General features: G+C 36.3%; 1 protein-coding gene across 6 annotated transcripts in view; it reads left to right on the top strand.

Annotated features, from left to right (window-relative positions):
- Window positions 1-27,438, top strand: part of SNTG1 (syntrophin gamma 1) — a 344,915-nt gene that overhangs the window by 25,177 nt on the left and 292,300 nt on the right. The gene's annotated exons all lie outside the window — the stretch shown is intronic.

Below are 27,438 nucleotides of genomic sequence, written 5' to 3'. Positions count from 1 at the left end.
GTGCTTGTATTAAGCACGGAAAGTACGCATGCAAATGTGCACGGAAAGTTACTTGTGCTTGTATTAAACATGGAAAGTTACACGTGCTTATGTGGAAGCATGGGAGGAAAATACACTCGCAATTGTGTGAGGAAATAATTTTATACGTGTTTGTATTAAGCATGGGAAGTTACACGTGCAAATATGCACGGAAAGTATAAATATATTCGCAATCCTGCGAGAAGTTTTACTCACACACGTGGCGGTAAGGCAAGTGGAGTGTCCATCCCGGGGTGGCTCTCTGCGGGAGCATCTTGCTCGCGCTCCGAGACACCCGCGACAATGGGCAAAGTCTCAACGAGAATCCCGTTTTTATACTGGCTTATCAGACCTGACTGTAGGCATTCCAGAAGCTTCTCTGCATCTCCACACTGGCTGTGAGGGGCCCCTGAAGCCTTCAAACATCCCCCACACTGACCACAGGTGCCCAGTGACTCACTGGCCCCTCGGCACTCCCTTCTCCTAATGGCCCTGGCCAGGGTGCTCTGGGGCCAAACAAAAGAAGCTGTTAGACTCAAACAGCAGAGAGAGAGGGAGATGTGCCTACTCCTTCATACTGAAGGAGGGAGGGGGAGAGAGGGGGTTTGCAGCCTGCCACAAAATATCTCCCAATATTTTTATAGTATACCTGTAGTTCCCACAGTGTTGGGTGTTTTTTCTTTTTAAGTTTTGAAGCTGTGTGTTGAGAATAAACCTTGAAATTTTATACTTTCCTTTTTGTTTCCAATAATGTCTCCATGGGAAAAGGGTAGAGTGTGATCTATTTATGCATTCAGTGCTTTGATTTTAGTTCCTTCACTTGTAAACAGTCGGTATTCATCTGAGTACAGCACCGGAAAGGGAGACGAATATTAAAAAAAGACCTTCAACTTTTTCTTCACTGTAATACTTTGAAAAGCATGTAAAAAACAAAAATAACCTTTCACATTAATTTCAAAACCTCAAGATATTTTTTGGTTTCTTGAATATTTCTTCTAACATACTGCATAATCAAAAATTACTTATGAATTTATTTTACTTTCGTTCAGTTTTTGAAAGATTACTACTTTCAGAAACCTCATATCTATCTTTTGGGTGAAGTTTGGTTCTATTGATGACAATGACAATTTTCACCTCACATTTTTTTCCTGTTGATGGTAGGCATTTTCATGTTTCTCCAGCCATGAAATGTATATTAGTACTACTTCTGACACCTGGGCAGTCAGATTCAGTGTTTTGGTTGGTAGGAAAAGGAGCTAAAAATGATGGCTTTTGTTCAGAAACCTCTCCCAGAAAGTGCAATGCCCCTTCCAATTTCTGTTGTCTTTGTAATGTAAAAGAAGTGTGGCGAAGCAACAGTTGTGGCTACCTTTCATTTATTAGCATTTGCCAGAAATAAGGATATGTGTGATTTTTGTTTCCTTTGTAGACAGACTTCTACAGTATGCCTGTGTTCATGCACCCTGTACTTCAGTTGTTAAAGGATTTGGGTAGGGCAAGGAGTCTTTTCTTCTTTTTATAATTGCCTTTCATTTTTCCATTTGAAATGAAAAAAATAAAGTTATTAAGATTGCAATATCAGGTGCTAAAAGCAGTGAGTATATCTGTTTCTCCGCTTTGGCCTTACACGTCATGAGATAGTCCAGTAGCATAATGACATAACTACATTTCACTTGGTGTTGCAGCAGTCATTGTCTAGAATGAAGTGTACTAACACATGAATTGGCATTCCCATATATTTGCAACACGATGAGTTGCAACATCACTTGTGGCTGATAAAATAAATAATGGAGCAACAAAGTTAATGGAAACAGTGAAATAAAATAGTGAACATTGGTTGCATACCCCTCTCTGGCTTAAACGTCTCCTGGGGAAAAGCAACATCTGGCTTTTTGATTCTAAGGTACATTTGAGGTAGCTTTTCTTGTGTGATATATGTATACAAAATGGGAATGTATCTTATAGACTTGTTTTATATACACCTGTTTATATTGATTTGAAATAGGACATAAAATTGACTTTATGACTGACTGAGAGTAGAATTTGTATGCTTTTTGCACAATTGTGTGGGGAATGGAGTAACTCAGATAAATACTTTCATATTTTGTATTTGAGTTTGACCTGATGCATGCGAAACCCCCTTTGTTTTGATAGTTTTACCATGGAGAAACTAAAAATGCAACTTAGTATCTCTGAAGTGAGCTAAATATTGTGGACTGGCATTTTAATTCTTCGGTGAAAAGGTGGACAGTTTTTCTCATCTGCCCTCATTTTTACTAGGTTATGGACAGTTTTTCAGTGTGAGGGCAAGGTGCTGTTTTTCTTTTTCAGGTATTTTTAGAAAATACCTGATAGCATGTGGTACTGGGAAGTAGGCAGTTTTGCATTACAGAACCAAAAAATGAATAATGAAGTTTATATATGCACTATTGCTTTATAAACAAATGATAAGAAAATGTGCTGTAGGATTTCTGGTATGTAAAGATGACTACTGCAATAAACACTATCCTGTTTAAAGTATTGGAGCAAATTGAACATGAAAAAAAGAGATCAGAACATCTAATGTGATCCAACAATAAATACTTACCTGGAAAGAAACAAGCCTGTGAACTGGAGATAGTTTGATGTACTACAAAGCTAAAGTATAACTCAAGAGTACACTAGAGTCTTTCATTGTCTATGACTATGTCAGATTGTCTGACCATGGCAAACAAGAGAGCTGAAACTGTTCTGTGTAGTCATTCATTACCACATGAACAGGGATATCTATATATCTATATATCTATATATCTATATATCTATATATCTATATATCTACATATATATATATATGTATACGTTTGTTTGTTTGTTTGTTTTTGTGTGGATGAATGAACCTGATTCAGGAGGCCTTTTCCCACAATCAAAAGTTGCTTTGCTGTTTTCTTCTTGAATATTGAGCTAACCAGTTCTGTTTGTCATGCTAGCTTAACTTCATATATTCTCTTCCTCCCTCAGCTTCCCCATCTCCCATTTACTTAGAAAAAACCCTGAGAGTGAGAGCAACTCTCAGGTTCAGTTGCTGGAGTTTAGCATGAATATTAAGGCAGGCTGCAGCTAGAAACAAAAGTAAAAAGATTGGATAGGATTGGCCAATATCTGGAGAATGAAGTGGTAAGAGATACATGGAGTGCAGAAGGATCCTGCAGTGAGGCTGAGCTGGGCTCAATGAGATGGGGAGAGCCAGGTCGGGTCTAGCAGAGTTCAGCAAGCAGAAGGACTGAACTGAGAGCTGGCATCTAAATGTGTGTCCACAGTAATGAGGGAGGAGAACTGGGGTTTTGCAACTAACTGGTCAATTTAATAGTTAATTTGTCTCAGTTCCCTTTTCTCTAAAATATTGACAGGTATCTTAAATTACCTCACACAAGTAGTAATTAGTCTCAGTTTGTTTCAGTGATGGTTCCTGAGCTATTTACTCCATGTGGTTATATTTTCAAGTCAGGTGAATTAAAAATATGGATATTTCATTTTGCTGTGGTATAATAGAAATGGCTTTGTATATATATTTAGTTTGAAGTATGCTATTTTAGGTATATTTCTATACTTAAATTCTGATAATAAAAGCTGAAAACCATTTTTTAAAAAAACTCAATGGCACTGCACAGTTATAGCAGTTTTTGCTTGTATCTTTCTGAAGTGAAAACATTGTAATAACTAAAATTATTCCAGAATTGAGTTTTATAGTGAACAACAGTCTAATATCAATTTGGAAGAGCTTTGATTTACAGTAAATTACTAAAGCTGGAACTTGACTTATTTTGGGTCAGTACATGGAGACTAGCAAGCTCCTTCAGAGATCCTCTGGAAAGTAATGTGCCAGTTCAGAAAATAGAAATCAAATATATCTATCCACCAATGGATTTCTTCAAAGACATGAATTGATTCTAATGTCAGCTCCAATTTGTTGTTAGATTTTTGAAATATTTCCCAACAGGCAGGGCTTTAGTGATTTATTTTTTGTTGTGAACTGAAGTGCTCAGTTTTTTCTGGGTAACACTTATTCACTGCTCTTGCGATTTGTTTCTTATCATTTTGAAGCACGTCCCATCTTCTGCTTTGGCTAGAAATGTTGCTCTGTGGAGTGGTGATTTTCTCTGGGAGAAAATGAGGAGAGAGGAACATAGGATGAACTTTCTGAAGTCTTGCAAATCTTTTGCATAGAGGTCTGTGTGGGCTATCTCTGGTCAGAGGAAGCTTTCCTAGAAATATGTTGGTGAGGGGCCTGGAGCACAAGTCTTTCGAGGAGCAGTTGAGGGATCTGGGGCTGTTTAGTGTGGAGAAAAGGAGGCTGAGGGGAGACCTTATCGCTGTCTACAACTACCTGAAAGGAGGTTGTAGCATGGAGGGGATTGGTCTCTTCTCCCAAGTAGTGAGTGATAGGACAAGAGGAAATGGCCTCCAGTTGTGACAGGAGAGGTTTTGATTGGATATTAGAAAAAGTCTTTACAGAAAGGGTTGTCAGGTGTTGGAACAGGTTGCCCAGGGAAGTGGTGGAGTCACCATTCCTGGAGGTGTTTAAAATGTGTTTAGATGAGGTTCTTAGGGACAGAGTTTAGCACTAGAGCTAAGTTAGGTTATGGCTGAACTCAACCATCCAGAGGGTCTTTTCCAACTGAAATGATTCTATGATTCTATAATTCTATGTTTGTGTCGATTTTACTATTTAGTCTGCAGAGGTTTCTTTCTAGAGTCACACTTGTTCTTTTTGTTTGCCTTAAACACTTAACCCACACAGAAACAAGGTGTACTTTGTGATGTACTTGTAATATTTGTATTTATAAGTATTCATATTTTTTTGACTTGCTAGGTTATTTATTTTAATAGATGATTTCTAAAATATAGCTTACCCTGTTAAAAATTGGATAAGTAGATATTTGCTTTTGCAATTTAGTATGTAGCCCTTAGCTTTTGCATCACAGCAACTGACCAAGTAAGCATCCTCAGAAATTATGTCTGAAATATTTTACCATGAGCCTGACACCAAGTCAATGACTGTATCTCAGGTAATCAAGCTAACTTATTATATTGGATAATTTGATCATAAATTTGATCAGTTCAACTCACTCAAGGATGGCTCTGATCTGTTGCTAAAACAGCTTAATCATGACAGTATATGTTGCCCTTAAGGCTCTGTTGGTCAACCACAGTTGTCAAAGGCACCATTTTTCTTAAAGCCATTGATTTCTTTATTGCAATGATATTCCACAGAAAGACAATACAATAAACTGGTCTTCTCACACTTCCATGAGATGTAATAGAAACTTCATTTCAGGAAGGAAGGAAGAAAGAATAGACTCAGTTCCTAATCTAAATGACTTTATGCTGCCTGCTGCCTGTGTTCAGTAAATCCTGAATACATTTCCAGTGAAGTAGCAAACATTTGATTTCAACAGTGTGACTGAGTAAACATTCTTATGTCCATGAATTAATTGAATAAATTTAATATCTGAGGTTTCTACGTGGGAATTAGCAGGGGGAGGGCAATTTCTTTCAGACTGAAGACTCTTATTCAGCATTGGAGTGCTTTGAGCATCCCTGTTCTACAAAATGCTATTGCCTCCTCTCCTCCCAGATCTCACTTCTGCTCTGGCACAGCCACACAGTGGAGGGGCTCATCTTCCCTGGTACGAGAAAGTGCTTCTGTTGCTTCACCTATGAATGGTATTTCACTTGCATTTTTTTTTATTTTGTGAGAAAGTTTCAAAGGGGTGAGATGGAGCCGTGACCTTCATTTTACAGAGCTTCTCTGGGTAGGAAAGGAAATGGGACCTCTGCTGCATGAAAATAAGTATTGAGGTGCTGCCTTACAGGCTGACCTATGTTTGTGCATGTTGCTTTACCTGATTCTGTCTCCAAGAGGAGGACAGACCTATGCCCCATACGACCTTCTGCTATCTTAATTTTTTCACATCCTTTGAAATAATTCTGTATATTACTATGTCTATTTGAAAGGCTTACACTTTTTTTTTTTTTTTTCCTTGCAAATAAACCTCTAAACCTGTAGAAACTGATTGCAGCTTGTATATGGTCACTGCTTTCTATCCCATTCTGCCCTCCACAACAGCAGAATTACTGAAAGATAAGATGAGACTTACTTTCAGGGTCAGCTTACTGGTTTGGCACACAGCTGTTTTGTAAGTGTGTTATACTTCAGAGGAGCATATAATTATTTGAAATTTGCATTGAGAAACACAGATGAAACAAAACCTAATGTTTCCTGCCCTTTTACGGATTATAGTACTTCTAACTCAAAAAAAAAAAAAAAGTTAGGGATGCCTTGTAATGCAGAAAGTATGAGAAGTGTTTAGGGAGATGTTTTGACTTTGACAGAATACGAGGAGTATCCATCAAGGACAAGATTACAAAGGAGCATTTACATTATTCACTGTGTAGTTGAAAGGAAATGATGCTGCGATTCAAGGGTGATGGAACATCCATGGGACCCTTGATGAAATTATTATATGAAACGAGATTTTGGCAATGCTTTCAGTTTCTAACTGGATTATATTGTGGGATTCAATGGTACATAAATAAGATCTTGTAGGAAAGCTGTAACATTCATATCTTCTCCAAAGGACAGAGATAATGATGATAAAATTACTATTACTGTAGGATGAATGTGGTTTTGGTTTATTTATTGTTGTCTATACGATAATGCAACAGGTAAGCAAGATTTTTAAGTCACACATGAAAACATTTACAGAGAGTGTTTTGTGAGGACATTTGAAGAAAACACTTTGCTCCATGATTCTGCAGGCAGTACTTTAACCAAATAATCAATGAATGTAATGAGGTTCATTTAGATATATCCTGGAGTGGAGTTGTATGATTATCAGCTATTTTGTGCCATTTATGCTCTAGCAATATTTTAAAATTCTCTGTTTCTGCTCATGAAAGATTATTTTGGATTTTGAACAGATAGGAAAGCCTTTCTGTAATTATTTCCTGACTTCCATCCTCTCTAAAGAAAAATATGTTGTTCTATGCTTCATATTTGTAGTGAAATAATTCATTTCTTTATGAAAGAAAAAATATTTTGAAGCTAATTGTACATAAAAAATGGCTTACAGACTGTCTTAAAAAGCCTTAAAACTGATTTTAAAGTTATCCCGGGGAAGTAGTATTTTTCTTATCATATTTGTTTGGAATAAGATGATAACTGATGTTTATTATTCAGTAGGACTGACAAATAACAATCAATCTATGATTTCCTTTGATACATTTTTATTATGTTCAAGGCAAGTCCAGTGGTTGTAGGTGCAATTTAATACGTAAAGAATATAAATTTGCTGCCTTGTCAGCCTAATGATGTAGAGAACTCTGAAGAAGAATGATCAATAAAGAGGTAAGTGCTTACTGATCATACCCTTTTTCAAAGGAAAATCTTACCTTTCTTAGTTGCCTCCCTACATTCTCTCACAGCAACCTTATATTCTTCCTAAGTGGCCAGCCCCTCCCTCCACGATCTGTAAACTCTTCTCTTTCACTGGAGCTTACCCAGCAGTTCCCTGTTTAACCACACAGGTCTCTTTACTCCCTTCCTTGACTTCCTACGTGTCGGGATGCTCTGATCTTGAGCTTGGTAGAAGCAGTCCCTGAATACTAACCAACTATCTTGGGCTGCTTTACCTTCAAGTACCCTTGCCCATGGGATTTCCCCTAGAAATTGTCTGAAAAGGCCAAAGTTTGCCCTGCTAAGTCCAGGGTTGCAATTCTGCTAGTTATTCTGTTCCTGCCACACGAGATCCTGAGCTTCACCATTTCATGGTCGCTGCAACCCAGGCAGCCCTCAACCTCTACTGCTTCAATCAGACCCTCCTTGTTAGTGAGGATGAGGTCCAGCAGTGCACCTCTCCTAGTCAGCTCCTCCACCATTTGCATCAGAAAGTTATCGTTAATGCACTGGAGGAACCTCCTAGACTGTGGCTGGCTGGCTGAGTAGTCCTTCCAGCAAACATCAGGGAAGTTAAAATCCCCCAAAGTGACCAGGGCCTGTGACTGTGAGGCTGCTCTCAGCTGTCTGTAGAAGGCCTCATCAACTTCCTCACCCTGATCTGGTGGCCTATAATAGACACCCACAACAATGTCACCCCTGCCAGCCTACGCCTTAATTCTCACCCACAGACTCTCAACTCGCTCCTCATCCGCCCCTGGACAGTACTCAATACATTGTAGTTGCCTTCTCACATAAAGAGCCACTCCACCATCACGCCTGGCTGGCCTGTCTTTCCTGAAAAGGACATAGCCATCCATGACCACATTCTAGTCATGTGAGCTGTCCTACCATGTCTCTGTAACTTCCATCAGATCATAATCTCCTGCCTGAACACAAGCTTCTAACTCCTCCTTAGTATGCACAGTGCAAGAAAGGAGAGGGAATTGTAACAGATGTCTGTGTGTAAGTGTCTTCCCATATTTAAGACCCTACAAAGAAAAGCTTTTTAGCAATGCAAAAATAATTAACACCTTATATTTTAACAGTTATTTCTAATAGGTATATATCTGAGATGACTAGGTTGATAATGTCCAGTTGGTTTATTGATTACAGCAATCTGTATAAGGTATGTGTTTTACCAGTCCTGTTAAGTGCTGCATCTTACCACTCCTACCGGACACCAGCTGAGAATATGGTCTTATACACTACTCACTTTGCTGAAAGGGTGAATCCATGAAAAATATTTTCAATACCCTTTTTGTTGGCTTGTCAAGATACATGCACAATATATGCAGGTTTTGCGTCAAATACAAAAACAAAAAAAATACTTGTAGACATTTTATGTTAGGCACCGTCTGGACTGTATGACATATTAGGATTGCATTAACACAGTACTTGGAATTTTACAACTGGACAATCATGGAAATTTAATTCACAATTTGAGATAAGGTGGGAAAGAAACCTTTACTCTTTCAGAAGCAACAAAATTTATTAATTATCACTTAGCTGAATTTGTTCCTGATTCAGAAATTGTACTATTTCCTACCACATGTACTTTTCTATGTACTATTAAAGGTATAAACTTGGTAACATGTTGACTTTAGGGGTTATTTATTATAGATGACTAGATCAAGACCTCTTCTCAGACCTAGCGTATGATAAAGTGTAGGTTTCTGTAACAGGGCAACTTAGAACACCTAAATTAAACTCATCTTAATAAGCCCTGAAAAATTCTCTCTGTGTCTGTTGCTTTTATAAAGAACCTTGCAGAGTATAGTGATCTTGCTTGAGCATGTAGTATGCTTAATGTCTGGTGATGTGAATACTCTTGCATATGTTTTCTGGTGACTATGAAACTAAAGTAATCCAACATAGGAGAGTATGGTTTGATACATGAAGATAAATTCAGAACTTTACTAGGCTAGAAATTGGTTTGCCTCGTTTGTAGAGGTCATTCCATAATAAACACTTATTCTTTAAAGCACACTGCAATTTCATGTATCACAACAACTCAGGGATTTTATATTAGGAAAAAGTAAATGTCATTACAACTGTTATTTGACAAGAAATTGTTTGTAAAATAGATCAACCAAAGATATATTAGAAAGCAAATAATAGCAACGTGGGTAAAACTTAGAAAATGAAGTGAAAAACACAGAACACAAAGGAGGGAAAAACAGCCTTTTTTTTTTTTTTTTTTTTTTCCTCTTTGAAATGCAATGTACTGGTACTTATAGCAAGTTTAAAAGTGTTTGGAACAAGCGTGTTTTTAATGCAAGACAAGAAGAATGGCACAAGAAACAGTGAGACATTTGGGTCAGAATAAAAGGAAGAAAGGAACCCTGTGAGAGTGGAGGGCACACTGATGTAGTTTGTTGAGTAACCAAAAGCTGGGTAACGTCATGTCAGTCGAAACACACCAGGCAGTGTTCCAATCTGTCAATCTATGAATAGGATCTCTGCAGGAATCATACAGAATAATTAAAATTTGGGAAAGATCATGTTTCAATCTGTGTCTCCTTAAACAGTGATAACTCTAATTTTGGAAGGTGCTCAACCATCCCATTTGAACACATGTTTTTTCAAGACAACAGTGCTAAACTATAAGTTAAAGAAAAAAAAACACCACAAAATAAAAAAAAAAGCCCCAAGCAATCTTTTTTTTTCCAGTTGCATAAACAGTTTTAATTTGGTTGTGCTGAATAAGTTAATGGTAATATTGCTACTACTACTACTACTACTACTACTACTGGAAGAAAAATCGAACTCTCATCTATCTACCTCTCTTGGAAATTGCTCACTCCTTAGTAATGCCAGTGATGCTTCTGGCACTACTGTGATAAGAAGTAAAATTTCCTGAAATATTTTGATGATAGAAGCTCTAGCTTCCTGGAACTCTGTTAACTCCAAAAATCTGTGGCCCGTGTTTCGCACACGGTACCTCAATGGCAGCAGAATCCCTTGTGGTGTATGGTCATGTTGATTCCTGGAGGGATACTGTCATAAACACATTGTTGAAGGATTTTCTGTGCTTCCTCTTCAGTGTTTTACCTCTGCTATGTATGGTACAGTGTCTTTAGAAACAACTGACAAATCAAAATATGGATTACTTCCTGTTAATGCATAACAGAAAATAGTTCAAACAGAGTATTTCTTAGCTCTTTGAACATATGATTGGCTTGTCAGAATCAGACTAGACTATCTAAGCAAATTCAGTCCCCTTCCCACTGGTGTGATATGGTTACTCTATTATATTGTTACTCCATCAAAGTCCATGTGTTCCAAGTCCTTTTATGTATTTCCAATGGATAACTAATCAGTTTCATGAGCTCCCACTCTATGCAAATAAGATATATAATGCACCTTCTCATACGTGCCAGCTCCCATGCAATTCTGTGAGCAAAAGGGTTCTCAAATGTTTATATGGTTGATCACATTTCCATCCAGACTGCTGTGTGGGACACCTGTCCCTTCTTTACAAGTATATTCTGGGAGAATTAAAGCAACTGACTCCTGAGGGTTGTCTTTAGTTTACGGAGTTTTTAGTAAAGTTTAGCAGCTGGAAATAAGGAAGAAAAAGCAGGGCAACATAATCTTATTTACCTGTCTGTGAATCACAAAGAGATTTAAAAGAGATTTATAGATCACAAGGACCTGACCCACCATGCAAGAAAACCTCTGATCGTTCCCAACAGTGTGTAATTGCTTTGAATGTTCTATTCTTCATACATAGGTAAAAAAGGAAAGCAGAAATGATGTGCTGATGCCCATCCAGAGATTTATTAATGCTTAGGAAGAGAAAGCTCATGCCTTTAGAGCAGTTCAAGGCCAAGACCAGTGCATCCCTGTTGGTGAAGTACTGCTGATAAGACAGACAACCCTGTGAGATGTACACAGGGTCACTCTACCTCCCCTGCTTCCACCACAACATGTGCTAGCAATAGCATCTATTTGTTACAGTTGCCAGCTAACCAGTATTTTATTGACTAGCTGAAGCTACTTCTGTGGCTGAATCTCGTTTGGGACTGGTGACTATCCCTGTCCAGGAAGGTGGACTGTTCTTACCAGGAAGCTTTGTGAAATGCTCAAAACTAAGACTTTCCTTACCAAGTGTGCCTACAGGATGCTTTTCTTTTAAGAAAATGTTCTGAGTAACTTACATGTTTTTCAGTGAGGATATTTCCATAATGTGTTTCCAAAGAAAGGACTCCTAAGAAGTTCTGTCATGCTCAGTCAGACATTGAGGAGCATACTTAGCTTTAAATGTGGAAAAGCTTCAACTGAATTACTGATATATAACTTTTTAAATTGAGATCTTAGTAGAAGATAGGTTTGTGAAAATGTTGTGCTCAGACTCAGAGCAAACCTGTACTTGCAAAATAGTTTAAAGTTATATTAAATATTAATTAAATTAATAAAATTAAATATTACATTTTTAATACTAATCAATATTAAATACTAAAGAGATTGATAATGTCTCTTATCATTTAATTAATTTTCATTTTTTTTTTCATTTAATACCCTTGAGTATTACTTAGGTAGCTAAGTGCGATTGCAGTGACTTGAAACAGTATGTTTTAAAGATACTCACTTGACTTTGTGGGTTCCCTGTGGCGGTGGTCTAAATTAGACTTTTATGTTCACCAACGTTGTAGTAAGATGTGGAAAAAGAAGATTGTTTTGCAAATATTTTTGAGATTGGTTCTGAGTGACAGAATTGATTTGGGGTGGGAGGACTCAAGAAAATGAGACTGGGAAGAGGAACATTTTCCCTTTCAGTTAATGAACCAAGTGCTAGTTGCATAAACTCCAATCAACCAACCAAGAAACAAATCTGTCTCCCAGGTTTCCATAGGGGAAGGCACATATTAGGAGCCCAAGCAGGTTTATTTCTACTTACATACTGATTTTGTGGAGTGCGATGAGTAGATAAGTTTCTACTCTATGAATTCTGATCAGTCCGTTATGGTATAGAGATCTTAACATTTATAGTTTCTTTTCCTTTTCTTTATATAGATTTATTTTGAGTTGTGTTGACCAGTTTTCAGTGTAATTTTGTACACATGGTTTGATATCCATGTTGCTCAGTGTCTTGACTAATTTTGAGTTAGAATAATGCTTTTTTTCTCCAGTTTTACAGGCTATTCAGGGTTAAATACTTCAAAGAATGTGACAGATTGAAGTCTTGTAGTTATATCTCTGCTGCACATGAAAATATGAGAATATTTTGATATTTCCTCTATTTCTGGATTGAAAAAAATGCATTTAAAGTCAGAATACTGGAAACTGACAATACAGTTCTACATATTAGGCATCTTCACTTAATGCCTTTGCTTGCCTGTCTCAGAAAAACAGAATTTGCAGCAGAAACCATAGAGGTATTTCTGCAGTGTTGACGGTATGATAAGTGTTTTTGTTCTACCCTATATTTGCTTAACAAACAAGTATTATTTTGTACATGCATTTCTGCATGTATATATGCATATATAACTATAATTTTAAACATTTAGCAAAATGCCTATTTACAAATATACTTTTATAACAAAAATATTTAAACATATTTAACCTGTATTCCAGTCACTGAAAATATACTAAATTGTACAGCAAATAGCTAATAGTATTAATTTTCCAATTATTATTCTCTTTGCATTTTTAAGAAACATTTTTCAAGTTCCTTTTTAGGTTCTTTCATGTTTTAGAATTGTAGATCAGTGCTTATGTTATATTTAGTGTTCTTTATTCTTGGTGCTCACTTTTATGTAAGAAAGCAACTGTGTCATCTTCGTTTCACTGAGTCTTACTCTTTATTAAATATTACCATTTCTGAGGAACAGCATGCTTTCCCTTCAAAGTTTGAAATACAGTCTCAGAGTCTCTTTTTAAATTCTGTTTTACACTACTTTTAACCACCTGAAGGACTGCAGGTATTTTAGATACACTCTGTATTGTATTGTACTTTATTATAATCCAAGATTAGATTCAGCAGAACCGGCTATAAGTATCTTCTGTATTTCTGATTTCATTTGCTCCCCACTGAACCACTGTAAACTTTTTTAAAAATGATTTGTTTGTTTAATTCCTTTTTTTCTGGTACCTTTTCTGACCTTTGGTGCATAGCTGCAGCCTGTAGCTTGTAGGCTTGTAGGCTTTTTGCTGAAGCCTTTTCCAGCTAACCTGTGGTAGCCTTCTCACTACAGGTTTGATGTTCTTTGACCCTGGAGGATGACTGAAGTCTGGGAAAACTTAGTTTGCCGTTTACTGGAGAAAAGTTTTCTTATTCCCTGGAATTCACTTCTACATTTGAAACACAGAACTCATGTTAAGGGAGGTGCTTCTTTGGGCTCACCTCAAGTGACCCATTCAAGTAGAGGATTTTATTCCATGTTTGTTATAAAGTGCAGAGGAAACCTGAAACCTGTAGTACAGCAATGATTGGTGGCTATAAGTCAAATTAAGAAGATAGATTGGAAGACCTTACTTGTCTATTACTAGGTCTGACTTGTCACCAGTTCCATTGCTTCAGACTAGTCTCATCCAGCTTGCATGTTGTACAGTCTTTAAAGAAAATGTGTGGTAGAATAAAGGTGCACATTAGAAGAGAAAGCACCTTAAACAGTGGTTTTATCTGGGATCGTAAGTACTAACATCCAATTCAAAATAATACTGTTACTGCTGGATGAAACACAAGTTAACATTAAAGTTGTTTGTGTCCTGGCTTGCATTCTTTTAAATCACTTTGGGTATCTATTCGCAGCCATAAAGTGAAGAATTATCATTGCCTGTTCAGAATACTTACAAGGTTTTCAATTATAACCCTGGTGGGTGTCATAGAAGACCCTGATGGGTCTTCTAAAGATAAATTGGTAGATCTAAACTTGTTTTTTTTCAGCTTTAAGTCTGCTCAGTTCATTTCCACTAGGCATGCTCAGAGCTGTAAGAGAGACATCAGTGTATGTTCTCTCCTATACTAATATTAAATAAATATTTGCAATGTCACTCCTACGTTGGTAAACTTCTTGTATGAGGTCCCTTCTGGTCTTTTGGCAGTGTTACAGCAACTATTTATCACTCTTTAGGATTTCCATTTTTATTCTACTGAGATGTATTAACTTTGTGCTCTGATATCCAGTCATTTCAAGCGTTGATAATGTTTCTAAATTTATGTGTTCTTGTTTTCTTCAAGATATCTGGACTTGAAGAAACACCAGGCTATGTGCAATGGTTACTTATCAGGTAGAGAGAGTGAAAACTTAATTGTAGTGTTCTCTATTAAATTTATATAATTCAATAATTTAAGTATTTATTTAATTTATTATTAACAAGTAAGCATTCAGTAATAAATAATGCATAATTGAACAAGACATTAAAAACAATGCAGGGTGTTACTCTCTTCTCCCAAGTAGCAAGTGATAGGACAAGGGGAAATGGCCTCAAGTTGCACCAGGGGAGGTTTAGTTTGGATATTAAGAAAAAAATCTTCACAGAAGGGGTTGTCAGACCTTGGAACAGGCTGCCCAGGGAAGTGGTGGAGTCACCATCCCTGGACGTGTTTAAAAGCTGTTTAGACAAGGTTTTTAGGGACATGGTTTAGTGCTAGAGTTAGGTTATGGTTGGACTCGATGATCCTGAGGGTCTCTTCCAACTGAAATGATACTATGATTCTATAATAAATCAAATCAAACCAATTATTCCTCATATATAATATTTATAGTTATGTAATGATTTAAATATTTATATTAAAATGATGCCTTCATTTAAGTAAGTTAGTACTTTGATTGATTTAGTAGCTTCAGTGCTTGTGGTGTATATGGTGTCTGGACTGACTATGTCATGTCCAGGTATAGTTTTATAACTAGATCTCGCTAAATATTTTCCAACACAAATGATTTTACTGAAAATGTCATTTTCAGAAGTGGGAAAATTGAAATACTATTTGAAATTTTCATTAAAATTGCTTATGCAATCCCAAAAATTTGCAAAATAAGTATTTTCTCTAAGAGAAGGGCATCACTACATGTTTTGAGTATAATAATGTATGTAAGATATGTCTTATATAAATTTGTAGATATGTTTCACAGAAATGACAAAGTATATAAGTTAAAAATGTTTCAAAATTACTTTTCTCATTTGTCTTGCTTTGTCTTTGAGATTTTTTGTTTCTTTTTAACACTAGCTCTAGTTCACAACTTGTTTTAGCCCTTGATTTAACCTTGCTGTTATGAATATTCACAAGGTGTGCAGTGTTCAGTGACATCAACAGGAGTGATATATGCATTTCATTCAATTGTTTGGATGCAGGTAGTATCTTGTGTACATTTTGTAAAGTCCCAGTAACATGGCTTTAGTGCACAGCACATGTCCGTATACACTACTGCAATGTAAATAAAAATGGATGAGAATTATGATTTTGTTTTCACTCTCATTCTTTTTTTCTTATTATTAATCATGTGAGTAAACCCCCAAATAGTCAGTCCTTCGACAATTTGGAGGTGTGTTTTCTCTAGGTAATCTGAATAAAAAATCAGAATTTACAAATAAGAAACAGAAGATTTTTTTTTTTTTTTTTTTTCTGGAAAGATAAGTGAAGCAAATCATGGGCTAGGTACTAAGAAGAAAGAGAGTTTATATTTGGGTACATCAGGAATCCAGAAATTGCACAAGTTTTAAATTGTTGCAGAAGAAATCTAGTGTAACAGACCTTGGATACTAATATTTGAGTTTCTATTGGACCTACACGAAACTCTGCATTATAAAATCTAATGCAAGGGAAGTACATTGTTATTTTAGTTAGGTAGTATCAACCATCCATTGAGGACTAATATGCAGGAGTACTTTACAGCTACTGCATTATGGTGACTGAGGATTAGTTGGTTTCATGTGTAGTGATCCAGCTAATGAGATGGAACAACATCATTGCAGAGCAAGTACTTTTAGTTATTAATCAGTTGCCTGTTACACACATTGTACTAAAATATTTCGTAGTAAAACCAGTCTTCATTAATGGTGTCACAGTGGATTGAAATGTTAGCATATTCTTTTGGGCACTGATTGAACTGAATGTTTAAGTGCTTAGCTTTAACTTCATAATTAAACCTATTTATTGTTTGCAAAACACATAAACAAGTTCCTGCTTTGCGTAGGTTTAAATCCTGTTGCGTTCCATGCATTTCATGGGGAATTTGTACTCCTGCCAATCCAGCAATAGACCAGATAGGAGGCTTTTCAGTAGTTGGTTTCAAGAGTACAAAATAATATATAGCTGTAATGGCCATTTACTTTAAAATAAGTAAATGGGATCTTACTCTTTCTCACACAGATTAATTGATCTGAAAATGAGGCACAAAGCTATGTGAGAATTTTGATCAGTAACTGTTAAAAACAAATACATTTGAAAATAAAACTGAAGCAGTGACATGTTAAATAATTACTGTAATACCAAAATTATGTAAAGAAATAATTCCAAAGATCGGTAAAACTTCGGTCAATTGAACCTACAATAGGAAATATATTTTTCCAGATATAAGCAGCCTACATAATTTTCAGATTTATGAGTTAGGTGTACACATAGCACATTGTTTTTGTAAATTGGTAATAAAAGGTTCTGTATGGAAATATACTGTCCATATTACAAATATATGAGCTAATGAATTAGATTCTCTGCTACACTCTACACTACTGTGTAAATAATCTTAATTAAGTGTTAGTGGAGGATCTGGTCAAAAAGCTTTAAGAGCAGCATAGATGGGTCTGTGATGAAGAAAAACATGTAACACAAAATGGTGCCTCATAGACACTATCTCTGTTTCAAAAATTCAGCTTTAAATAATGGTTACAATTCATATATACGGGTGAAAAACTATGCATAATTAGTATTCTGAAATCACATGCTTTTAAAGGCACTAAATCAGTGTTTCTGCACAGTCATCTGGCTAAACTAACATATCAGCAACACTCTCCTTTTTTTCCTAGATCATATAGGAAGTCTTTACATATAGCCTTTTAGCACTGTTTACTTTATGAATATGTTGTGAGGGAAAAAATCTGACTTTTAATGCAAAAAAAAAATATTCAAGACAGTTATGTTCTGGAACTAAGTAAAAAATACTAATAATACACATTTCTCAGGAGAAACAATATTAAAGAACAAAAGCATAAAGAGCTTGAAAACCACAAAAAAAATTTCTAGAATTTTTGTGATAAATAAGGAAATGTTTACTCAAACATAATTGCTAGTAAGTGATTGAATAGTGGCTTCTGTACAGCCAATGTAGACATACACTGAAGAAAGCCTGATAGATGAGCTTTGCTGTACTCCTCAGTTGATATCTGTAGGAGTAAGTGATAATTAAAAGTACTCTGCATAAATAGAAGATAGAGAAGGTGGCTTTTCACCAGATAATTTTGTCTGTCAACTGAATTTCTCAGAACTAAATGTTGATTCTATCACACAAGATATAATAAATAAGATCATCCTACTTTGCAGGAACTCATGCAAACAGCTCCTACTTCGAATAGGAAAATATTGTCTCTGATGTGTTATTTCTTTTACCAAATTATTAGTTTTATTGATATGTAATGGAACAAAAAGTGAAAACAAGTATACTAAGACATATGAAAGAACAATTTAAAAGGACTTTGTGCAGGAGAAAAAGAGTAGAGATGTTGATGGAGATTAGTTCTTATTTATCCATTTCTGAGAAGTCATCTTGACAAAAAAAAAAAATATATATATACATATGCATAAACATATTTTGAAGTGTTGTTACTTGCGTTGAATTTGCAAATATATATAAAAGTAACTACTATATATATCTACCAAGGTATTACAGCAATATTCATGAAAAATTATAGATCTTTATGTCTATAAATGTAAATGATCATCTGCTATAGAAAAATACTATTAAGAAGTGCATGCAATACAATAACCATCCAACTTTGAGAGGCTATGAAGTTTACATTGTTCCTTTCAGATATATCTGAGAACACTTGCATGCTTTGGAAGTGTTTATAGTTTGTCCCAGAACAGTTTTATAATATTTAATAAATTTGTCTTACATATAAAAATGTAAATTGTGTTCATTTCTGGGTAGTAGACTTAATACTCAATTCTATTTGATCTTTTAAAACAGTTTTTACTTTCCTGTGAATTTTTCCCTGTGTTAATTATTAGTGAATTCATTTGCTCAATTGTAAATTTCTTTAATGATTTGTTTTCAACCAGGCCTGCCTTGCACATCTCACTAATGCATGAGTTAAAAAAAAAAAAAAAAAAAATCTAAGTTGCAAATATAAGTAGCATAGAAGAACAATTTCAACTACTACCTGCCAACAGGTTCAGTTTCTGTGAATATGTTTACCAAGCTGTAATGAAGTACAGTGAGAACAATTGTGTACTCTGACTTATCATAACTTGAATACTGTTTGCAGCTGAAAATGTGTGTTTTATGTTTGTGTATGTGTGAGAAAAAGAAGGACTTGCTTTTCCTTTTGTACTCTTACAAAGCAATGGATGTTTCTGGATCAAGAAAGAAGGGTTGGTTTGGGCTTTTTTATCTAGAAAATTGCTATTTTACAGCAAGGCGGTGCTTTTCCAGATCCAGTATTTTGTTTATGAAAGTCATCAGTGCTACAGACTTGAGGTAGAGTTGTAGAACATTAAAGTTACATAGACATGGTTCAGTTTTCCCAATCTGAGTGTAATATATTTTATGGTTGGTTGTTTTAGATATATAGATATATATCTATATATGTCTGATGAAACCTGTATTTAGTATTGTAGAAACTGTATTTGCACTTATAAAAAAATCTGTACAGAGATGATTATGAATGACTTTTAAACTTGTGAATGCCTCACAGCAAGATTAGTTTTATGGCTACTTTGAAATATTAAAGGGCATTCTGAGAATAATTAGTTCTTTATGCTTATTTCTTGCATCTTTCCAACTGTACAAAATTCACTTTTCCTTGAGAATTATACACATCCTGCAGAGGCTTCTATTATGGACCACAGAGTTGAAAGGATTAATATAAAATTACCATTATAGGTTGTGCACTTCAGATGTGATTTGATGACTGTTACACTGGAAGTGATCACAGGTTCTTTAATGGCTGGCTGGAAAACAACAGTGTAGGAGCTTGGTGAGTATCTAGTTATGGCTCCTTAACTTTGCCTGGAGCCCTGATATTGCCCTTGATGAGAACTGGCAGAAGGGCATGGCTGGCTCTGAACTCCATTATAGCCCTTAGGCTGCATTGCCCCTCCCTTTCTTGTCTCCTCTGTTGCTCATCCTCCACTCTCCTTTTGTGCGTATACCAGAAGATATCCACTATTCAAGGTCCAAGATTGATGCATCAAAGGGAGTGTGGCCAGCAGGTCAAGTGAGGTGATTCTACCCTTCTACTCCATGGTGGGGGAGAACCCACCTGGAGTACTGCTTCCAGCTCTGAGGCCCCCAACATAAGAAGGACATGAACCTGTTGGAGCAAGTCCAGAGGAGGGCCACAAAAATGATTACAGGGATGGAAAACCTCTCTTTTGAAGAAAAGCTGAGAGAGTTGTGGTTCTTCAGCATGGAGAAGAAAAGGCTCTGGGGAGACCTTACAGTGACCTTTCAATACTTAAAGGGGGCCTATAAGAAAGATGGTGATGATTTTTTTTAGTAGAGTCTGCTGCAATAGAATGAGGGGTAATGGTTTTAAACTAAAAGAGGGTAGATCCAGTCTAGATATGAGGAAGACATTTTTTATGAGGAGAGTGGTGAAACACTGGAACAGGTTGCCCAAAGAGGTGGTAGATGCCTCATCCCTGGAAACATTCAAGGTCAGATTGGATGGGGCTCTGAGCAACCTGATGTAGTTGAAGATGTCCTCATTACAGGGCAGGGTTGGACTAGATGACCTTTAGAGGTCTCTTCCAACCCAAACCATTCTATTTTTATGATTCTATGATGTAGAAACTTCCATTGCTGGTCCTGTGCTTGGTGATTGCATCTCCTTGAAGATCTGTTCCCAGCACCACAAATGAAACAGAGCATGAAGGAGACAGCTGCTATAACTGATCAAAGCAATGTGGTGAAAGATACTGGTGCCAAGTAAGAGAGGCATGATGAGTTGTTCAGGAAGCTTGGACACCGTGGTAACTCCTTTAGAGCAAATGTGTTCACGTTTAGCAGCAAATTTAGAGTGTCTGCAAGTATTCATGTGTGTAACACGCATGCATTCATATTTCATATAGTCTCATCTTTATGGCTCCTAGCTATTCAGAAGAGTGGTCAACAGACTTCTGCGGAATGTAGGCCAAATTAAAATGGGCTAAGCAGTATTACAGCTTTCTTGGAGTCAGGTTTTAAGGGAGAAAATTCAACATTTTAGTTGCATGGAATATTGAAAAAAGTCTAGATTGGATGACAGCTCTGAATCTCATCTGGCCCAACTTTCTGTGGAAAGCAGAGTTTTGGACTGGTTTATCAAGGGCTCTGTCAAGCTGAGTCTTGAATATTTCTAGTGAGGGGGATTGTACCACTTTTCTGGCAACCTGTTTCTAATGTTAATTGGTCCTCACAGTGGGAATTTATTTTTTCTTATATCAAGTTGCTATTTCCATTGATATAGTTTCTACCTGTCCCTTCTTGTTGTGTCATCATACATCCTTACAACGAGTGTACCTCCATCTTCTCTATCAGTTACTTTTTAAGTATCAGAAGCCATCTTCTCAGTAGGCTGAACAAAACCAACTACTTCAGCCATCTTTATTATGTCATTTTCTTAAATGCTTTACTTGTCTTGGAGACTTTCCACTTTTGTTGATGACACTTGATGCGCTCTCTAATTTTTTCATAGTCTCTCTGGAATAGGGATTACCAAAGTAAAGCAAATGGAACATATTGAAAGTGTGGACTACTGAAAGCTGGGGAATCAAATGGGTTAGGATGTGGACAAGCAGGATTATTTTACAGTGTGGTATTAACTGTACAGAAAAATATGTACTTGTTCTCTGTTATTTCTTTATGTTTTGGACACAGAACCTCTTGTACTCACTCCACTCTAGGTTGCTGTTTGTTTGTTTTTGTTTTGTTTTGTTGTTGTTTGTTTGTTGCTTTCTGTTGTGGGTTTGTTTGTTTGTTTGTTTGTTTGTTTGTTTGTTTTAATCCCCCCCTCCCCCCCCCATGCTTTTTAAGGATTCATGTCAGGAACAGCTTTTCTCATAAATTTATAAAACCATTAGCAGATCCATTTCTACAGAGAATGATGGTTTTCTGTGTGAGTCATGATGTTTTACTAAACTAGCAATCATGCATAACTCAAAGAAATATGGTCCCTTGTCACCAGAATGTTTGATTCATGATGGTGATACTACCTGAACAGTCTTGAAGAACAGTGTGTTTGAAGTCTAGTCCTTTCCATTCTTCCTGGAGGACTCTGGTCTTGGAGTTCCTGATACTCATGAATCCACACTCCTTCAAACTAAACGAAATGGCTTTTGAACAGGACAGAAGGCAGTATTTACAGCCAAGTTTGCCTAATACATTGTGGAACAAGGTGAAAACATGACTAAGCAAGCTGGCAGTAAGATAAAGCAGAGTTATGCCAAGCAGGCATATGGGAATTCAAACGAGAATCTAAAAAATGAAAAAAAAAAAAAGGTTAAATGAAGACACTAATGAGTTCTGCTGAGATGGGAGTCAATAGAAGATAGGTTATTTGTGAGACTTTTGCTTCTCTGTCTAAAACTTGTATTTCTACTTTGTGGCACTCAGAGTGTACCAGCTTGCTTCGTGTGGCCTCTTTGCACAATTTGGATCGTATTATGACCTGGAAAACTACCAGAAAGTAACATACCTTTCATTCTAAGATCATTACCTGTTGTTGCTCTAGATATCTGTTCTTTGGTGATCTATTGACATTCAAGCATGTCCTTCTAATCTTTTCCTCCCTTCTGGTCTGAAACATGCGGTTCTGCATTGGGGCTGCAGTATTGTGTGTGCTCTTTTGAATCTGCAGCCAACATTTGGATGTCAATACTATTTCAATTGCTAGTGCCTTATGACCCATAGGTAAAATGCAACCAGCTCATAGTGCTTAAAAATGGGTTTCTTTTCAGAAAGAATTATTAAAAAATATTCTAAATATTTTCATTAACATTCTGCTAATGGTGACTTGTTTTCTTTAGAAATCTTAGTCTCTGTATACTGTCATCTTCTTTTTCTTGAAGTGCTCTCAATGGCTTTGTGAGCTCCACCACCCCTTTATTGTTTGTGGGTAGTCCTTGAGAAAAAACAAACAAAAACAAAAGCTCTGTCTATCAAAGACTGTGTTTGGTCTGTGTACGGTTTATTGTTCGTTGGTCATGACAGATATCAGGTGAACCTCTAATGGCTAAAAGCAAAAAAAAAAAAAAATTCACAATCCTCTTATACAAGCAGGGAAACCAACAGAAGAGAACTGAAGTAAATAAACAGCCAGAGAGCTAGAGTTTTAATTTTGAAGTCTGCTCTGCATTAGCGTAGTGTTTTGTTCTAAATGAAAAACACTATAGATATAATACACTATCTCTTGTTTCTTTGTTGCTGTTTCCTGAACCCTCTGCCCCAAATATCTAGACAGTACTCAGTTTCTTAATTGATTTGTTTTTCTCTCTTTATGATGATAAATGAAAAAGGCTGAACTACAGCAGCAATATGAAACTTCAAGTTCAGGTGATCAGCTTCTCTGGAACAGGAGGTCTGTGTTGCCTCTTCAGTGTTGGGATCTTTGCAAAGCTTGCCTTCCAGAAACACACATCTTTACACTGAGCTAATTCAACAATAAATATTTTGATATGAGTAAGAAAAATGCTGAGAATACTTTCAGGGCTACTTCTGAATCTATCATAATATAGCAGAATATTCAATCATTAAGTATCTTCCCTATTCAATATGCTTATTTATGAGTTTAGATAAGTCTGCCCACCATCAGGATGGCATGTGTGGAAAAAAACAAGCAAACACACACAAACAAACAAGCCTTGTGTCACCTTAATATAATTGGAAATTCCCCAAACACTAAGGGATATGCTGAACAGCAGCTTAGTTCTTGGAAGGGATCAGACATGAAAGCAGAGAGTAAGAATAATCCCTGGTCCTTCAGACTGGAGAAGGAGCAGTTGCTTAACTTACTTGTGCTGTGCTTTCTAGTCCAAGGAAACACTTAGTCCTGGAAAACTCGTTGTTAAGTTGGACGTACACATAAACCGATAAGCATCTCCTTGTTCCCATGTCTAAATTGTTGTACCTAGAAGTGGTAGCCGTCTCTCATACGCTGGAATACACCTCTGTGTGCTATCTTCTTCTTGTGTGTTGGGATAAGTTCCAGGTATGCATTGTGTTTTTCTTGCGTGTTTTGATTCTCTTTGAAGACTGGCACACATAACCAGAGAGGAACCTAACAGGTTTAAAGCAAGTACCAGGGTTATGTAGTACTCTGTAGAGTGCTTTTGCACCACAGTTTATGTGTACATAGTATTTGCAATCCACCAGTGTAATAAGGTTGTTGTGGAACACTCAGTGATTATGTGGGACTCCAATGAACTAGAGTACTTTGAAATTCATTCATGCTCTTGGCAAGGTCGCATGGTAGATGAAGGATGTGGATTCAGAAAGGAAAGAGGCAGTTTGTTATGTGCAGGAAAGACATAATCTGACCACATTTAGGACAAGAAGCAGTCTCACTGTCAAAAACACTAGAATAAAGTTAAGTTTAACTTCTTGAGCATTTTCTTCTCCTACTGTTGTCAGGCAAGTCAGCAGTGCTAAGATGAATGAGGTTTTCATACAGTCAGCACCGTGCTCTTGTTGAAAGCTCCCTAGGCACTTCAGTGGGTCATGCTATTCTGAACAGATATGCATATAGATCTTCTGCAGTCTGAATGAGGTACAGCAGTAACTCTTCTCTGTGCCTTTTGATTGACGTTTGGGTCTGCAGTTTCCTTTTCTTTCCACTTTCACCAAAGACTAGGTCCCACAGTGCAGCTGTGCTAGGTCTCTAAGACAAGGGTTAACATTCTAGTTCCCCAGAGATGTTCCCTTATCAAAGGCTCCATCTTTGAAAGAGATGGATAGTTGAAAACAAAGTTATTTCTATGCGGTTAAATCAGTTTGATAATTTGTCTGCGTGGCCTCTACTGTTTATTGTTATTGCAATTGCTACAAATCTTTGAGGTCACTGTTGTGCATGAAGATAAAGCAGGATCACTTTGTAACAAGCAAAACTGCCAGAAACTGACCGGAATATTTTAATTTCCATACTGTAAATATTGAGTATGATGATTTTAATCCCTTTCTATGTAGTTGTTAATTCCTGAGAACCGAAAAAAAGTTGCAATCAAAATATGTACAACTACCTTACTTGGACCTGTCTCTGATTACCTGAGCACTCTTTCTGTAGCTGTGTAAGTTTGTGTGATCTGTACATATTTCAGTGATGGATGTATTTACCATTTACTTATTTAGATTTTTGGTTTACACATGAGGTAGACCATTATTTCATAGCTTTCATGCTCAGTGATGATGACTTCACCCCATGTTGCTTTTCCAATTATTTTTCTGTGATACTTGGGCTGCACAGTAAACCATTTATATTATGAAACTTGGGAAATCAATCACCAACATTTTCAGAATTCATCTTTTCCATTTTTTGACAATCACCAGTAGTCTTGTGGATAACTATGATTGCTGTCTATGGTGTGTGGTAACGTCTTGCTGAGTATAATGCCCAGGGACTTTTTCATTTTACCTGATCTTTGTAAGAATATAAAAGAAATGAAAGGGGATGGAGATCAATTAGATATATTAAAAACCCCTGAAACCAGAGCTTGCTTTATAATGTCATTATGTTTTAAAATAATCTACAGGTGGTATCTTGAATAAAGAGATATAATTATTCAGAGACCTGCTATTTCATTGTGCTTAGTACAGCTGTATTCATATTTTTCTGTATATTTAGGAAAAAAAAAAAATGTTCCTTTTCCAGAAATATATTTTCTAAATCAAAATTTCTGGAAGTAATATGTAGTAATTCACTCTTAGACAGCCACAATCAGACACTGAAATGCATACACTGGGTAAAATAATTCAAAGTCACAGACTCTGTCTCAAAATCATTGAGTAAACTAATGAAGCTACACAACTCTCTCTTTCTGAGACCATCCTCTTTATCTGAACTCAAAGAAAGAAGAGTGAATATAAATATGTCCTAATGGAGATAGGATCAGATTCATACAAGATGAGGGAGGAGCACTGAATAAGGATGACTTGGGAATACCTATGCTATACTGAGCTATCAGTCTGTGCTGTGCTTCAGGAATCACATGCAGAGTAACTTTTGCAGTAAAGTTCTTCATCCTGCTGAACTGACATTTTATCAATTATACAGTTTTTGGAAAAAAACAAAAACAAAAAAAATCACCACCCACAAAACCTGGAAAAGTTTACAGATGGTTTCAGGGCTTATTAAATGAATATTGAAATGTAATTTACATACCTTAAAAATGAAGGAATAAATACAGTTCTTAGTAGTCATAGAGACCATAGGTCTATGTGGTACATGCCTTTACACGAGTGCATTCCTAACTAATTGCTCACTGAACATAATAGCTTATTTTGATTTTTTTTTTTTTTTTGGAGGGATGTTAGTGCCAAAGTTCCATTTAGAACAATGTTGTCTCCCTAACTGAAACTAATCATAGATATTGAAATGGAAAATGCAGCAAAATCTCTGTTAGACTATTATGACATAAAATATCCAAAGGTAAAAATACTAAATAGTAACCTTAACTTTGTAAGTTATTGACTTGAGCCCTAAGGCTTAAGGGGTTTTAAAGGGTTATAAAGATTTAGGGATCTCTGCTATTATGTCCTCTTTTTAAATAACGTGGCTATAAGTTTTGAAATCTTGGTGTTAACAAGAATGTCTCTTTAATCCCATTTTGTCACTTTTCTTTGCATTTCTTCCAATATAGCAATATTCCTTTGGTCCTGGAATGCCAGTTGTTTAGTGGTAAAAATTATTTTTATCAGCCCTGGTTCTACTATTCAGCAGCTATAGCCATGGATCCCTAATTTATACCATATTGTATTTAAAAGGCCTGACTGATTTAATGAACTATTTTCCTTTCCATGCAGTAGTGTTGTGCATAAGTAGTCTAAGGATGTTTTTGTTTACATTTTTCGAGCACGAAGCTACTTCGTCTTTCTTCTTACCTTTTGATTTTTAAGGGTATCCTAGTTTACAAGTGACCAGTGTAAAAGATATGTTGCATTTATCTTAGCAGAAAAGCAGTCTGCAAAAGTGTGTATACAATCCTATCACATAGGATAGGCATCAGGATAATATTGGTTAAAATTGGTCCATTACCTTCTCTGAGAAAGAAGAGATAAAAGCACCCATGTGTCTCGTTGTGTCTGCTTATGGTCATGCTCGCTTTGGTGCTTTCATATTTCATTAGTTGCTCTGTTTTTGTAGTTTGTTGTTTTTAACCATAAGGTGTATCAATTGTTCGGCCCACTGAGCATCTCATGAGAAAGTGTGGGACAAACTCAGTTGATTGTTACTATCACAATGTACTGAAAAAAGCAAGTTAAAGGCATTGTGGCACAGGAGAAACACAGAAGAAACAAATAGGTAAGGAGTACAAGACATTTGGATCTGCTCTTTGGCTGCCTTGTTATTCCTTTAGGCATCTTGTTAATAAATCTAGTTTTCCTTAAGCTTTATAGTGCAACTACTTTGGTAAACAACTTCAAGTCATATGAACAGATGCATTTTAAGTTGCTGAGCATGAATATTTTCAGTGGCCTTTGCATAACTTCTCTTTAAGCAAATCAGATTGTCCTATTGGGATCTAAAACAGGTATCTGTTTTTCTAGAGTTTATCTAGGGTATATATTCCACATATTTGCTGTCGTAGA

Source organism: Patagioenas fasciata, chromosome 2 (assembly GCF_037038585.1).
Source record: "Patagioenas fasciata isolate bPatFas1 chromosome 2, bPatFas1.hap1, whole genome shotgun sequence".
NCBI classification, from domain to species: Eukaryota; Metazoa; Chordata; class Aves; order Columbiformes; family Columbidae; genus Patagioenas; species Patagioenas fasciata.
This window is presented reverse-complemented; position numbering and strand designations above follow the sequence as displayed.